General features: G+C 45.2%; 1 long non-coding RNA gene across 1 annotated transcript; it reads right to left on the bottom strand.

The window, feature by feature from the left end:
- Positions 1-592: 592 nt before the first annotated feature.
- On the bottom strand, positions 593-11,217 carry LOC119150509. Its single transcript, XR_005105087.1, has 2 exons — positions 11,124-11,217; positions 593-6,565 (listed from the first exon to the last, which is right to left on the bottom strand). It is a non-coding gene; the product is annotated as an uncharacterized LOC119150509 (long non-coding RNA).
- Between the last annotated feature and the right edge of the window lie 4,066 nt (positions 11,218-15,283).

The following is a 15,283-nucleotide window of genomic DNA, read 5'->3' as shown; positions in this document are numbered from 1 at the left end:
AAGATTTCTCTGTTCTTGCAATGTCCATATGGACAGCAAACGTGGAATTGCTTACACGAGGATGTGGATAAAAGACAGGTCTTTAGGACTCTAGCCGACAGCCCTCCACCTTAAATAACCCGTGAGTCTCATTATGCTGGACAGATTTATAGGGGTAAGATGCCAAAGTAGCTTGTAGAGTACCTTGCTAATACCAGCCATGACACTGGAGAAATGTCTCATGTGGTGCCTGTTTCAGCTTGCAGCAAGGCAGACCCATGTTTTTCTAGGTTGCAGAATTATAGTGATCAGTTAGAGGGTGACTTGAATTAAAAGAGGGCAAGTCTGCAGCTGCAGATGCCAAGGTAATAATCCCAAAGGGGACAAAGGAAAGAAAGAAAATTAAACAAAGATGGTGAAATTAAATTTTCCTCCCATTAACTACCTTACTTTGAACATGGAGTTGCTGAATATGATTGCTACTAGATAAGGAACAGCAGTTCTTTAGTGTGTTGGTCAAAATTCACTTCCAACACAGGCAGAAAATAGCACCAGTGACAACTGAGAAAAAAAATTAGATAAAATGACTGCTGCACGAATATAGTCTGAATAGTGAAAGCAAGCATTATAGGTTTATTCAACATAGGCATTTTCATAGCAGAATGCAATATGGCATATAAATCAACAACCATACTGAATGCTGGACAGTTGTGGGGTAAAATCCATATTGCCTTGACTCCTGTGATGGAGCCTACTTTACACAGGCAGACTGCCTGCACGAGGGTGACTGGGATCTCAGGCAGAATATTTCCTGGGAAAAGTTGTTTGCTCTACCCTGAATTCTTCACCACATTCAACAGACAACCAGGCTCAAAAACCGAGGAAGACTACTGTTCATTCTTTAAACCAGGGTTTGGTACTTCCCTGGTTCAAATCCACTCTTCGTCTCATTCAGCACAAGGCTTCAAACCGAGGGTCTGCCATCACAAGGCAAACTAGAGTTTGTTACAGGTACCCCTGGTGTAAGTAACCTGCAGTCCCTCCTGTCCACAGGAGCAGGAATCAGTGCCTGAAATTTGTTGTTCAAGGGCTAGAAGATTGTTTTATCTCCTGTGGATTAATCATTATTTAAGTTACCTTCTAGAAAGCAGAAGATCCAACGTGAGGGACTAAGGGTGCTTGCAATATTTTTCTCCAGCACCCTCGAGAGTATGTTACTTCACAGCTGGTGGCTAGGGCAACGTCCTCTCAGGTGGGAGGTGCAGCTTCAGATTCCCTCAGGCAGAGGAATCAGTCAAGCCCTACATCTCCCACAACCCAGCCCCAACCACCTACTCTACTCATTATAGCGAGCGACCATGTGCTGAGCTGTAATACCCGAGTGTAACCTTGCAAAGATCCTTTAGCTCCTCAAACAAAGAAGTTCTTTGTGGATGTCAAAGCATCAGCTTTTCCCGAAAGGTTAAATAGGGCCTTGACTCCTTCAATTACTTGGCTTGGAGACAATGAGCTTTAGCAGGCTAAGCAAGGCTCTGCATGTGAAAACAACTGAACTGACATGTATTTAGTATGTTGCTGGCTTCTCCTCCCAGGAGCTTTGATCAATGTTCAGAAAGCAGGTAAAATGTGCAGTGCATGCCCAGAACTAGGATGCCGGTGGCAGTTCCAACAAGACACACAGACAAAAAAACCCTCCTGATTGGACAAAAAGGGAGGTCCGTGATGCAGATAATGAATACCACACAAATCCTCCCATCTGCTGATCTACAGAACTCTGCTGATGGCTCCCCAATGAGTTTTGCAGCCACAATGGGAATAAAGTATTTTCTGCATTTTCAATGCCAAGAGACTGAAGCTTAGAGAAATTTGGCGAAAGCCAAAAAGCAAATCTGCCACGCCAGAAAAGAGCTCCAAACTTTCAGCTCCTGTTCATGTTTCAGCTCCTTTGGTCTTGCTACCTTTTGGTGCACTGGGAGCAGGGACTCCAGTGAAGCTACCTGTAAATATGACCACAGACCACATTACTCCAGTCCCGCCTGTCTAATCAAGTCCATCTCCTGTGTCTTTTGAGAACACTGGAATGACCGGGTGACCTCTGGGGTGTAGAAAACCCTAAGAGGTGTCTCTCTGGCTATTAAATGACCACTCTTATTTGAGGTCATGCCTTTGTATTACAATGACAGCTTTAGGATTTAGAAAAACTGGGTACAAACAGTGAGGCACGGAGGGGACAGTAATACCATCAAATAAAATGAGCCTAGAGCCATCCTCTGATCCCGAGGTCAATGGCCCACCAAATCACATCTGTCCAGCTTAGCTTTCTGCAGCAGGATGGCCACACCTGAACTGCTTAAGGAGACTGGGTCCAAGCTGATCCCCAAGCCATGGGCTGGATGTTGCCTGAAGATCCAAACTGATTCAGGTACAAACCATGCTAGGCACAGCAGCAGCAGGTCAAAAGGACTCCACAGACACCCCAAGAGCTCCAGCAGAAAACCTCCTCCATCTTTGGAGAAGGAGCCCAGTCCAGTGCTGAGTGCACACACAGGCTGTGCACAGACTTTTAGGGTTATCTCTGCCAGCAAAAGGCATTTTCATTGCCAGGGGCACAACACTGCCTTTCTACTCACAGTGACCACCCCTGTGATCTACCAGCAGGAGAGAGCCTCCACAGCAGGGCTCACCAACCTGCTGTTGTCAAAATCCGTCAGATTGTTTTAATGTACCAGTGCTGACTGTTCAAACCCATGCAGCTCACTGAAGCTGACCAGAAGTTGTTTGTATGATCTTGTCCAGCATCAGAGCTTTGGAAATGGTCACCCCCAGCAAAGGGACGGTCACCTGCACCCTGAAAAGGCAGTAACAGTTTCAAAGGGCACAGCTGACAGCAAAGGGAGGGTCTGCTCATGCCCTTACTGCTGGGGCACTGACTTGCCTTTTCCAGTTGATGAAAAGCACTGGGTCAATTTTTCTGAAAAAAAAAAAGAACTGTTGCAGCTACAACACAAGCAACAACACCACGAGGAGAAAGTCCAGACGGGGCAGATGCATTCAAAGGCTCACACTATCTTGGTGGTGATTCACCATCCTCAGTGGAGAGCAGGTTAAGCTCAGTTGTGGTGCTGATTTGTGACATATGGGATTGGATTGATATGAACATGAATAAATCTTATCAAACAGACCACTAGAAAGCTACCGAAGAACAGCCTATTTCAGTCATGACCGATCCAATTCATAGCCAAATTAGCAACCCAGACGGTGAAAGGCTCGATATCGCATTACCCATCCAGCCCAGAAGCTATCTTTAGACACAGCAGGAGCTCTGTCTTGCCTTCAAATCATCCCAGATCTCTAGGGGTGAGTATGAGGAGGCAAGAACAGGAAGGGGGAAATGTACCATGAAAAAAATAAAGCATGTGGGCTGGAAGGGGAAGAGATCATAAAGAAGCATAAACAAAGTGCACTCACAAAAAGGAAGCCTTGGACCCTGAAAAGATTAACATAGATTTAATGGTGTTGTGAAAGTAATTCTAACTTACGAGGTCTTTCTGCTGCTTTACAGTATTTGAAGAAGGGTGGATATTTTTTGGTTTTACTTCCTGCCTTTTTTAAAGCTTATCTTCCCCAGTTTTATTTGGCATATTCTTAAACAGAACGGACAAGATCTGAGATTTTACCAAATTAATTTTCAAAGTACCAAAGAAGTATTTTGTCTTCTGATTTGAACTGCCACTGTCGTACAAGTAAAAGCTGGTCTAACGCAATGCAAAGAAACAAAAAAATGTATGTATCCAATGCAGTGACATGCTTTGAAGACTCATTTAGAAAATGGCTTAAGCAAAACCATGTTCAAACTGACTTCAGCAACCTGAGCAACCAATTTGACAATATTAATTAACAAGCTTTAAACTGTAGTAGCTAAATCAGTGCTAAACTGCCTGCAGAAGATGCTTCAGAGCGCCTACAAAAATCTTCCCTGGTTTATCAGCAGGCTGTTGCCATTTACACATGTAGAAGAGCCCTTGAAAACATGGTTTGAGCAAAGCCAAAGCAGAACTGTCAACAGCTAAAACAGAGCAGCTACCTCATTTTAACTATTAACTGCAAAAATTTGTGTTCCCTTTGGAAACAGGAGAAGCAGTTTCAGAAGTGGTTGCCCCTTGCAGCTGGCCACCTCTCTGCCTGTTGGTGAATTCAGCACATTTGTGTCCTCAAAGCACAGAGGAGGCTGCTGCAGCTTGGTCTGCTTGCAGAGGGAGTCCGAGCTAGGATGCCAAACCACCTGCTGAAGCAGCTAATGGGTGTAACATGTAATGCTGGATGGGGCTGATGCTTGGGGAGTGAAGCACCTTGAATTTCTCAGTCAAGATTCACTGGAATACAGCTGCCAGTTCAAACGGAAGGGCCACCTTCATAAATCTCACTGAAGTGTCCTCCAGTCTAACTTCTTAGTTATAATGCTTACACTTTAGGAGCCCACTCTAAAGAAAAAAACCCACCACAGTAATTTAGCTTGTTTTCTCAATTCCTAGCAAGTTTCAGAAGAAAATAAAAGTTTTTAAGCTGTTGGCTCCCTCTCCTTAGAGAGACACTTGCAGTCTGCAGAAGAGCTGACTTGAACAGAGCACCAACAACCATGACTGGATGAGAGTATGGCTTTGTAGTAGCTCACTGCTGGTCCCAAGGGTTTTGTGATCCCCCAGCCAAAGCTGCTTACACGCCTTCCTTTCTGGCTTTTTGTTCTGAGGCTCAAACCCTGTCTCTGCAGCAAAGCTCTTCCCCACCCCAGTTTGGTCAGCACCATTTTATCGAACAGGACAGAGGTTCCTGCTTAAAAACCGTTCACTGAGCTAAAAACATGAATGAGAAAATCCTGATCAAACCCACTAATCGTGAAATTCAAATCCCGTCCGAGGCTGCCGGGCAATACTCTGAGGTGCATCCTTGTCTTCTCACCATGTCCTCAGCGGTGGAGCAAATCGGAGCAGACACAAACCAATTGGTCTCCAGCCTGATCATGCTGCAGTTCTGGAGGTCTGTTCCTGAGAGCAGTGTGACCCCAAATAGGTGCTTTTAAACTGATTAGCAAGTGCTGGGCCCATCTGTTGGTGATGGCAACACTGCAGGAACATACTGTGACAGCAGCCTTGCACTAACCACGAGGAGGGACTTTTCTTCATGGGCAAATTTGCCTACACACAGATCACTGAAAGTTATATGCAGCAGGGTAAAGTCGCTTCTTGTTTTTATGCCGTACGCTTCAAAGATCTTCCTAACTACAAAAAGTTGGACTTCAGGTGCCTGCAGGAGACACCAAGAAAAACAAGAAATACTAAATTCGCAGTACTCCTGCCACTGTGATGCCTTTACCACCATCAAACAGGATCTTTGAGTGCTACAGCCTACCAGCTTTTTCTCCTTTCTCACACTTATTAGGCTCTCATGACCATGTTCTCCAGATAAGCCACAAACTTTCATGACTGTTTCTCCTCTGAAACAGGAAATCGCTCCTGTTCCTAAAATGCAACAAAATCAAGCAGTTTAACTGACTTTCAAAATCACACGGGAAAGTGCAGGTAGAAACCACAACTGCAGTTCAGTCCTACCAGCCCAGTGTCCTAATTGCGAGACCATCCTTCCTTCCAGATGCTCAGCTTTAACAGGAAGCCAAGATTTAAAAAAAAAAAAGGTTTCCAGTGCTGCTGTGCCCCACCGCTGCCTGCTCTGCAGGGCAGGAAGCACCATTGTTCTGTGCTGGGCAATCCCCACAGATCCATCTCTGCAGTGAAAACACAGCCAGTAGCAGCAGCCACAGCCAAGGACACTATTGATGAAGATGCCACATTGAAACAGATGTCCGGGATGTTTGTGATTATCAGGGTTCAGGGGGTGTCTCTGCATCTGGACCTATTCCAACACAGAGTTTTACAGTCTTCAGCTGCCCAGATCAGAGCTTGCTCCCTTTCCTGGCTCTCAGCTGCTCTGTAGTTGAGGGTGGCAACATTTCTGCTTGTGTGAGGAAAAGCAGGGACACAGAGGAATGTCCTTTGCAATGCATCACATGAACGGGAACACTCTGCCTTTGTTACCACCTTCCTCAATTGACTTAAATGACATAAATCCTACAGCAACTAAAAAGACACGAGGGCCCTATCTGCTGCTGCAGCCTTGGGAACAGGGAAGGTCTGGGGACTCCAGGATGAGATATGGAAAGCGAAAAAACATCCTGTGCCTGGATGCACATTCATGGTGGCTTCTTGAAGACTGTCGCTGGGGTGCCAAGACTATCCTGAACTTCAGGACTGTCCCAGGCCGGCTTGCGACTGTTTGCACATTTGAGCTCGCACAGGTAGAAATTCTGCTGCCTTCCAGCGCCGGTTGAATTTTTACAGCACGCAAAACAAACAGATCCCCATCTGAATGAACAAGCCTTTCTGCCAAAAGGCTCAATCATACAAGCAGTCTCATCAACCTTGCGGGGGCCGATCCGATGAGTAAGGACTAGTCCCATGAGTAAGACCCACGGGACTGGACGCAGCTTGCCATTTTTTTTTTTTCAAGTGCATGCAGGTCTGGTAAAGCTGACCTGCAAATTGGGAAAGAAAGCAAACATTAAAGGTTGCACTGTCCTTTCTTCTAAGGCAAACCCCGGGATGCCCAAGACACTCTTCTTTCCCATCATACTTCCTTGGTCTCTCCAGACAGTTCCAAACTTGGGGTTACAATCCCCTTGCCTGAAATTAGAACACCGTCTGACAATTTAGACAAGCCCCACCAAATTCCCAAACCTCATTTGCTCTCCTTGCTTTACTTGGAGTCCCTCCAGTGCAGTAGTCAACATGCTAAATCCCCAGCATGTACTTAGGAACAATCTTCTTCCAAAAAATGCATGCAAAAGTGTTGATGCCCGCATGGTGAGAAGGGCCAGAGCAGGGCCTGCGGGCAGGGAATACCACTGACTTTCCTCTGGTCAGATACTCCCCTCCCTTTTCTGGAGTGGGTCTGAACAGAGCTGACCTCTTACTAGAGCTCCTTGGATGACTCATTTTTCCTTTAGAAATGTTTTTACTGATCCTACAGCAACTGAATAAACCCAGACCATGAAAGTTTCCTGGAGGCAGGTGTGCAATTCACATTCCCTTCTAATTCAATAACTCATTCATACAAGTACCTTTACAACAATGTGCGTGCATTGCGTGTGACAAGAAACTTTAACTGTAACTTCTGCAGTGTTGGCAGCATCATTAGTTTCCGGGAACAGAGCAAACAAAAGCACATTGTAAATGGTGATTTAGTAGGGAATGCCCCAAGATAGGAGTCACTGGAATTTGCCATGTGCTACATCACAGCAAAGATATATTTGCATTCTTCCTACTCATCTTTGCGTGCTATTCTCAGGTTTGCTAATACCAAATAGCATATGATTGCGAGAAATGTATTAACAGCTGCTGTGTATACACACGATCATTTAATTTCCTGATCTCTCTGAAAACACCTCCTGCTACATAGCTGACACAGGACAAAAGAGAAGAGAGAAAATATCAGTGGTGACAGTGACCTAGTAAAAGGGTTGCTGCAACCTGTCTGTTTATGGGGAATTACTACAGCATGCTGATTTATAAAGAGATTAAGATTATCTCTTTATAAGAGATTTATCTGCTGTGGTTGTGCGTACATAAATACCTCACTGCAATAGGTGGCGGAAAAGCTATAGTCAGATAATACCAGATCCAAGACCAAAGCATCTGGGATGAGTAACAGAAAATCTCTCAGAAAGCAAAGACTGTCTAGCCAAATGACACTAAATCTTGGCTGGGTAATATTTCATCTGACAAAGCCAGTGCCTAATCCCTATATGGCAAGATATAGCAAAGCTCCAGTGACCAGTGACCAGCTGAGGAGTGGGCCTATATCCAACAGAAACCCATCTTTCACTTCTGCTTCCGAAATAAACCAGGCAGAAAGTCAGGAAACCTAGCAAAGTGTCAGAAGTGAGCTAATGGCTGTTACAGGTTGCGGTAGGTTGCCATAAATCAGCTTTCGGATTAGCCTCTGAGAGCCCATCTGGAGCTGTAATGATGTGTTTGCAGTGCAAGCAACATGGCTGTGGTGGGTCATATCAGACCTATAATGTTGCAGACATGAAGCAGGGTGAAAATCCAGACCCATACCTTTTTACAGCATTATTAGTCCATGTATTATTTCATTTTTAAAATAAATGCTGTTAGAAGATTAAAAGTCACACGAAGGTGATGTCAAGCTCACCTCCAAATAAAAATCACAAGAGATCAATTTGCACCATTGCCAACCACAAAGTGACGGAAGGGCCATCCCAGGTGATGCAGGTGCAGGGAGCCAGAGCAGATTTTGGCAGCAGCTGTGCTGTTCTGTGCTGCCCTGACGAAGCAGCTACAGCTCCAACACGCAAGTCCCTCCTGCAAAGCTTTCCCTGTAAGCAGGACACTTTGCCTGGTTGATTGGTACCCTTAGAGTCACTGGGGGATGAAACTGTTTAAACTAGAGTGTTGCAAACACTGGGACTGCAGACCAGATCAGTGGCAGCCAGTTGTTTGTGATCGTCTCTTCTGGCATGACTACATGGGAAAAGGCCCCTTTTAACTCTGGGCTCTGGCAGAGCAGCTCTAAACAAAACTTGCCACAGTGACTTAAGACATTCCCTTTATCTTGCAGCGCATGCAGACAGATGGGGCTCCAGCTGCACCCTGGCTACCCAGCTCAGGGCACAGGGAATTAGCCTGTCCACCACACAGGCACCGAGGCCAGCCAAAGGCACCTGCACCACTCTGCTACCACGTCACCTCACCCATTGTCTGGGCCAGCATGACGATTCAGGGGGTGACAACGGGGAAGACGGCACTGCAAAGCAATTCAATGACAAAATCACCCTGGCCAAGCCAAGAGCCATGGAACACACTTCTTGCCATTTAAGTTTTGCTAACACAGTGTTGTGGTACCCACAGCTTCTGAAAAGTCCCACTCAGGAGACGTTACCCACAACGGAGATCAGCGATGGCCATAAAAGCAGCAGCCGTGTTCATTACAGAAGAGAAGCATCCAGAGAAAATGCCTCTGAGCACCTTCTGTGCAGCAGTGCTGAGGGTAGCTCACACCTCAGAAGAGACACAAAGACGGATCCTGGGCTCTCACAGCTTCTAGGCTTTGCTCCCATGCTTGTGTCTTTTATCTTTAACACTCCTCACCTCCCGTGTAGCCACATCCAACAGCCCCGGGGACAGGCTCCTCTTAGGCTATGAATCTTGCTGGCAAGAGCAGTCCTACTCCAGCCTTGACCTGAGCACTGGGGTACAAGTCAGACAGGGTGGATTCAGACACAGTCCTCTCGTCACTGCCGATTTGCCTGTCTGCTTGTGTTAACTGGTACAAATGTCAAGCTTAGGTGACCCGCACCACAGAGGGAATTAATGCTCACCTTTCCCTCGGAAGACCCTTTCTGCAGCCTATGCTTTGGACTTCTGGGTCCCCACAGTAAATCCAGCTTTTGCCTCCTTTCATGCTTGTTTCCAGTTACAAGGGTATGAGCAGAAGATGGGAGTGTCCCAAGACAGGCTTGTAGAACCAGGGATCCCTTGGATACGTGCTGGCAGCTCCCTGTGCCGCTGCCCTGGCTGAGCTCCTGGGGTGGGCTGAGGCAGGGCTCGGCTGGCAGACTCTGCTGCAGACCTTCGTCTTCATCAGAGCCCCTGAGCTAGCAGAGGGTCCGGGTAGAGGCCTCGGGCCTGATCACAGCACTGTACCTTATAGACAGCTGCTCAGTCCAGATTTGAAGGCCATCAGGTTTCTTTACCAGAACTGGGAGCTGAAAGGGTCTATGTTTTCTCCAGGAAGCAGGGCTGTAATAGTTTAAAAGATGCTTTAAAAGAAAGCAGTTATTCTTATCTTCTAGCTCAGCGAAGGCAAATGATTTACGGTTGCCTTTGTCTCCTGTATTAATGAGACATGTAATTCCCTATCCCCTTAATTCTTTCCACTTTCCATGTCCAGCGCTCCTCAATTCTGGAATATGGCAACTCTCCCTTGGGCTCCTCCAAATCTGCTGTCCGGAAGACTGAACTGTGGCACTTCCTTTTCCTCTTGCTTACACCGATATAAAACAAATCAACACCTGCCAAGAAACCTTGTGATAAAAGGAGACCCTTACAAAAAGAGTCCCCAAGACTGAATGCAGAATTTTATTAAAGTAAGAAAAAACAAATTATTAACACTATTCTGCCTTTCTCCATGCTCCAGCCAGGGACATACCCAAATTACTCCCATCTGCCATCCTGCTGCAAATTTAAAAGCAGCAGTAATCCATAGATCCTTGCAACTATGATTAATTCTATCTGGGAAGGAAGAATACCTCAGAATTCAATGAAGAAGTTACCACATCCAAAAGAGATGTTGCCTAATAGTGGCCTGCTTTTATTTTATTAGAACTATAACACTGAAATTAGTTGCTAATGTTTTGAGGTCTGCCTTTGATCTTAATAATATATGTGGTGAGAATTGGACAAATCGGTAATTGTCTCCAGCTGGAGACAAAGCCATTTCGGGATCCTCTGTAGTTGCTTAAGTAAATCCCAGGATTAGGAACATGCAGATTTTACTGGGGAAGGGAACAGAGTTGGGGCTTGCAGTGTTGAACAGAAAAAACAAAAACTGAAAAAGCTTGATTTTCATTAATTTCAAGAAAACAAAAAACTTAGTTTTGGCCTGCTCTACCTGCAGTGAAGCCAATGGCTGAGTTCACAGCTGCAGGTGACAAACCTATCCAAAAGGTCTGCCAGAGCTAATGCAGAGAAGAAGAGACACAACGGAGAACTGGTTTTGGAGGTTTCCTGTGGTATGTGAGAGCAAGCGTGTGGATGGAGAGCTCCTTCTGAACAGTGTTTGTTAATCACTTCCATACACCATTCTGAGTGGAGTTATCCCAGCCTCATCTGATGAGAACATCCCTGGGATCTGCAAAATATTTAGATATTTAATTTGGGTGCAAATGAGTAACGCTTCATAGAGGAATGTTTTTAACCATAGGCTATAGACTACTTGTTTCCTTCTGCAGTCCAAGCTAAAATTCTGCGTAAAGGACACCTGTGCTGCTTGCTGAGCAAGGGGAGCCCTACCCTCAAAATGCCTTGCTCCAGAGGTGAAGACTTCTCTAGTCAGCTTGTGTAAGAGATCCCAGTTAACTTGCCCCTGTTGTGAGTGGTGCCCAAATCCTTCAAGAGTCCTGCCAAAAAAATATGGGAATTCAGATCAGGGTTTAAACAAGCCAAAACTGCACCACTTAACAAAAAAATTGCTCCCTATAAGCACTCATTAGGATCGTGGTTATTATGTTGCAACGAAATCTTTGATTTCCTTAATGCTGGGAGCTAATAAGGACACACAAACAGTAATGGGCTGATACCACATCAACTCCCTCCTGCAACTATCACGCAATGGCTCCAGAATGTGCCTAGCTAAAATAGACGTGATTCCTTTGGTTTATCTATGTTAAATACAGAAGTACTTTTGGAATATCAGAGGTTGTGTCCTGTCAGGCTCTATTTTCCAGCAGAATTGTAGAAATGCCACCTTCAAGACTGGTAGCAATCAGACTGGCATTCTTCCAAACAGATTTTATTTCCACAAACAGCCCTTATGCTTTAACTTTTTGTGTTATGCCTGCATTTAATGAATGCAAATAACATAACAAAAGATAAACAAATGAAAGAAACACCTTCTCTAATCACTTCAGAAGTTGTCAGCAACAGTTAAAAAAACCCTGGAAATATTTACATTTGTCGCTCTGGTTTCAAAAGCATTAGGGAATGATCTTGCCCCATGGGAAAAAAGAGAGGGATTGTGGAGGTGGAAGGCATTTATGGACTGCACAGAGCTGTTTGCAATTATTATCTGTAGGACATACCTTAATGGAAATGGAACTACACTGAAGTGGTTTACTTGTGGTTCAAAGACTGGGTGTTACTCATACTTTATATGTAGTAGACACTATGAGGTTGACTTGGGCAGGAGCCATCAAACACATCTGACTGCTCAGCCTCATAACATACATGATACAGCCATGGAAGGCATCTTCAGGTTACTTCACAATAGCTACTCAGAGCCTGGAAGCTGTTTTCCCTCTAAGGAGGGATTTCCAGGCTTGGGTATTAGCGGTTAGACACAGCTCCAGTTTCTTGGACTGAGGGCTGACGAGCTGGACTGGAAATCAGCAGTTCAGCTATCTTCCTGGCCATACCACTTGTCTGTTAACAACAGAGGACCTCAGAGTCAGTCATTGGGGGGGGAAAAAAAAAGCAAAAAAAAAAAATGACTGAAGATTTATGTGAGCTACAGCTTTTAAAAAGGACAGAGAGGAATATATACTAATTCACCATTTGTTTATACCTTTTCTTGCATGGTGTGACTTTCAAATGCCAGTTCTTGCTATGTTCTCTGAGTTCCTTCGGAGCTCAATTGATCTCTGTAACTGCAAGTACAAAACTTTGGAATTTTTTTCATGTTTTTGTCCCAGCATAATCTGTTAGCTCTTAAAGTCTATTGCTGTCCATTTTCAATGCTCTCTGCAAGGACTGGTTTTGTTGGGAGAGAAGGAGTAGGACGGAGACTCAGTCAGTGGTAACTTCCACATGGTACTGCCTTGAAGAATGTGCATTCTGAAACGCACGAGCATCAGCATCTGCTGTAGCTGCCCTCCCTACCATCAGCATCACCCTACATCTGGCAATGGAGTCCTGCAGGTCAGATTACGGTCCAAAACCACAATCACCAAAAGGAGAAACTAAAAGCAGTAGGTAGGAATGATACTGCTGTCTGTCCACATTGCCATTCTGTCCTTTTTTCCATGGAAAAGTCATGGGCCAGATGTGCTGTGAAACTGCTCCTTAGATGCTTCATCTGTATCTTCACCCCCTCTGCTGCAATGTTATAACAACAGCTCACACCCACAGGCTCAGCGGCTGCAATTCCTTTCTCCCAGGGCTTGAAACAACCTCATTCTGCCACCGGCACTCCTCCGTAGGCAGGCTGCCAGTGACACAGCAGACTGACACTATGTTGGTTCCAGCACCTACAGACCTGGCTTATGGCTTAGCCTGGCCTTTGAGTCACATCCTGGCGTGTCTTCTCTGCTGCAACTTCAGAGGTGTAACTCACCCTCAGCCTCCACAGTGATTGCAGCAGTGGGAAGACCACATGCTGGCTGCAGGCTCTGCCTTTTTCAGCCTGTCTTTCCCTTTACACACAGGACACCTTTCTGCTGTGTCCTGACGACAGCCCAGAGGTGGGAAGTAGAGAAGTAGACATGTTTATTCACCACTTCCACAGAATTGCAGGAAATGGGATCAAAGCAACGTTTGGAGATCCCCAGAGTCTAGCTTCCTTTCTGAAGCCAGATAAGCTCTACCCACCCCACATCAGAGAGACATTTAGCTGATCTGCTCCTGTGATGGAAACCTCACAGCTTTCAGTATGCTCGCAGCAACATACAAATACAGGCAGACCAAAGTTACCTGCCCCTTTGCATATATGTAAGGAAGGGTACAAGGCACAGGACAAGTACAGAGTGATCTTTTTCCCCAGTGTGTGCTTCCAGCTTCAGGCAATCTCCGATTTAAGGATTTCTTGAGCTAGAGGCAGCATCCAGGTTCTGAGGTACAGTAAATCTCAGTAGATTTATCACCTGCAAGCACATCTCACTCCTTTTAGGACTAGTACCTACATTTGGCCTCCATAATAGCTGAAGATAATTAGCTTCACAAGGTACCTATACAACATATACATAAATACTCCATATGTCTGTCTTAAAGCTGCTACCTGATAATTTCATTAGATGGCACCTGGATCTTACATTATGAAGAATAATGAATAGTAGTTTTGTAATCTTCCTCTCCACACCATTCCAACTATTTTATAGGCTTCTATAATATGGCTGCTCAGCTGTCTTTGTTTCCAGGCCAAAAAGTCCCACACTTTTTAATCTTCATTCACAAGGAAACTCTTCATGTCTCTTATAAAAAATGCTAGAATGCCGTTTCACTTCAGTGCAGTTATACCACACCCTTTCTTAAAGTGAGGTGATAAGAACTAAGCATAACAGCCGTAGTATGGTACTCTGGGGGTTTATGTATAGCACAGATATTTCCCGCCCCCCCTTCCTCTCATTTCCAGTAACATTTGACGATTGCTGAACACTGAATCAATGTTTTCAGAGAACATTCTCCAGTGACAAAGTCTTTCCTACATACCAGTAACAAGCCGAGAGCTCACCGTTCTGTCGCTGCAGCTGACTGGATTTTCCTGCCTCCCTCTATTACTTCGTGCAGCTGATGTGCCACTGCCACATCACACCATGCCACAGTGACAGCCATCGCTTTGTGTTCTACCCAGGTTTACTGAACTCTCCTACAGCTCTTTGCAGTCTTCCTTATTTATTTTCCTGGGTGATGATTTACCTTTCCAAAACGCACATAAATACATGGATGGGCACAGGGTTCCTCAGAGGTCCCTGGGAAACCCCACTGCTACCTTCCTCCTGTCAGGGGAACTGCCCATTCACTGCCACCCTTTCTTTCCTATCTATAACAACATACTAATCCACAGGAGGACCTCTCCTGTTAACGCATGACAATGGACAGAAACCAAGCCTAGTTTCCAAGCAAACCGTAAAATATATCATTAACAGAGTAGCAGAAGCCCAAGTGTTCTGAATTGTTTGCATGTTTATGGAAAACCCAAACAAGGGGCAGCTTCCATACAAGGAGTGACTCAATGGTTCAGGGCTTCGGTCTCGAAAAGAGATGACTTAAAGAGGATCACAAAAGAAGTCTACAACATCAAGAGTGTTGTCACAAAGAGGACAAGAAGGCAACATCTGTCTCACTGTTTCCTCAAAGCCAAGAATGGGAATGAAGCTCAAGTGAAGCCACAGAGCCAGGTGTAGCACTAGCAATAGGAAGTGTCTCACCACACAGTAGCAGTAGATGTCATGGATGCTAAAATCTGGCGGCTTCAAGGGCAGGCACAAGGAGTACACAGAAACTAAGGTACCATACCAAGGTAGGGAGGTAAGAAGCCAAGGTACTAAGGACACAGAAATCAGATGCAGCTAAGGCTGTCCTCAACCTAAATATTGCTGATAGCAGGGTGACTATTAGGGAGAAGCTGCTACTGTAGAACTGTGTGTCACATCTCCTAGTACACATGGGTTACACTGTAACTATGCACTGCTCAAAGTTTGCAAAAGAAGTACTACTCACCTAAAGCTGCAAATATTCAT

The sequence above is a fragment of the Falco rusticolus genome, chromosome 6 (assembly GCF_015220075.1).
Source record: "Falco rusticolus isolate bFalRus1 chromosome 6, bFalRus1.pri, whole genome shotgun sequence".
In the NCBI taxonomy this organism is placed as follows: domain Eukaryota; kingdom Metazoa; phylum Chordata; class Aves; order Falconiformes; family Falconidae; genus Falco; species Falco rusticolus.
This window is presented reverse-complemented; position numbering and strand designations above follow the sequence as displayed.